The following is a 1,914-nucleotide window of genomic DNA, read 5'->3' as shown; positions in this document are numbered from 1 at the left end:
ATCGCAGTTACATCGCAACATTCAAGCGATCAACATCAACTAGAACTAGAATTAGAACTCTAAAGCTAAAATGCTCGAGATTACTTTAACCCTGCTGCTGCTTCTTGTGGGTGTCATCTATGTGTTTATGACATGGAGCTTTGATTACTGGAAGAAGCGAAATGTTCCGGGTCCCAAGCCCAAAATCTTTACTGGAAACTATCCCAATATGTACACAATGAAGAAGCATACTATCTACGATATCGATACAATATATCGGTAAGATACTTTTTGAGATACCGCTGTATTTATTTGTTACTTATGCGCGATCTGCAGTGACTACAAACATCAATATGATGCTGTGGGTATCTATGGTGCAAGACGACCTCAGTTGTTGGTGATTAGTCCGGAGCTGGCGAGGCGTGTATTCGTCTCGGACTTTAAAAGCTTTCACGATAACGAAGTTACGACTATGATCGACGAGAAGACCGACTTCTTATTTGCCAACAACCCATTTTCTCTTGCGGGCGAAGAGTGGAAAAAACGCAGGGCCGACGTTACTCCTGGTCTGACACAGGGTCGAGTAAGTAACCAAAATAATTAGTTGCATCATAGTAAGTCATGTTCTATTGCTTCGCAGATCAAGACTGTCTATCCAGTTACCAATGAAGTCTGTACGAAAATGTCCATGTGGCTGAAAAAGCAACTACAAGTAACTCCTCCAGAGGGAATCAATGCCAAAGATATGAGTACTTCAAGGAGTCACTAACGTATAGTTGATATTTATTAATATGTACTTTCATAGTTGTGTCTACGCTACACCACTGAAATGGTGACAGATTGTGTGCTCGGTCTTAAGGCAGAAAGTTTCACAGACAAGCCGACACCCATCATGGATCACATCAAGGATCTCTTCTCACAGCCTTGGACATTTGTGATATACTTTGTGCTGATCAGTACCTTTCCAGCACTGCGAACATTAATCAGACTACGCTTTGTACCTCTCGCCACCGAAAAATTCTTTATAAATCTAATGCAGGGTGCAATTGATGCCCGACGTGCTCAGCTGTCTGCAGGCAAGCAATTTGAGCGCGTGGACTTCCTTGACTATATTCTACAATTGGCCGAGAAAAGGAATCTGGACACACGCCGTCTGACTGCTCACACCATGACATTCCTCTTGGATGGCTTCGAAACAACAGCAAGTGTTTTAAGTCATACCTTGTTGCTGCTGGGACGGAATCAACAAGCACAACAGCGCCTACGGGAAGAGATTAAAGCTCATCTGAACACTCAAGGTGTCGTTGAGTTTGATAAGCTCAATGAGTTGCCCTTTCTGGATGCTTGTATTCAGGGTAAGAAAGAAGTAAATTGAACTAATCATAACATGCATAATAATTTGATATTCTTGCAGAATGCATTCGTCTTTTCCCACCTGCCTTCATGTCCACTAGACTGTGCACTGAAACCATTGAGTTGCCCAACAAAAACGGTAGCAACTTTACAGTGGAGCGAGGCACCACTGTCCTTGTTCCCCATTATTGTTTCATGGCGGACGAAGAGCACTTTCCCAATCCACAGGAATTCCACCCAGATCGCTTCATGCAACCAGATGCTGCCAAAATGTATCGAGAGCGTGGCGTCTTCATGGCATTCGGTGATGGTCCACGCATTTGCATAGGTAAGTTAATTTCTCAAAATTAAAAAGATATATTTTTCACCTAACAATATATTTTAAATGTACTAGGAATGCGCTTTGCTATGGCGCAGATCAAGGCAGCTCTCGTCGAGGTCCTTACCAACTTTGATGTCCGCGTCAATCCCAAGACCCGCAAAGACAATTTGCTCGATCAGGCAAATCTGATTACCTCACTAAAAGGTGGCATTTGGTTGGACATCAAGGCACGTCAATAAATAATGAAATCAACCTTTTTT

General features: G+C 42.7%; 1 pseudogene; it reads left to right on the top strand.

Annotated features, from left to right (window-relative positions):
- LOC133835579 (probable cytochrome P450 28a5) lies at nucleotides 1–1,914 on the top strand (annotated as a pseudogene).

The sequence above is a fragment of the Drosophila sulfurigaster genome, chromosome 2L (genome assembly GCF_023558435.1).
Source record: "Drosophila sulfurigaster albostrigata strain 15112-1811.04 chromosome 2L, ASM2355843v2, whole genome shotgun sequence".
In the NCBI taxonomy this organism is placed as follows: Eukaryota; Metazoa; Arthropoda; class Insecta; order Diptera; family Drosophilidae; genus Drosophila; species Drosophila sulfurigaster.
This window is presented reverse-complemented; position numbering and strand designations above follow the sequence as displayed.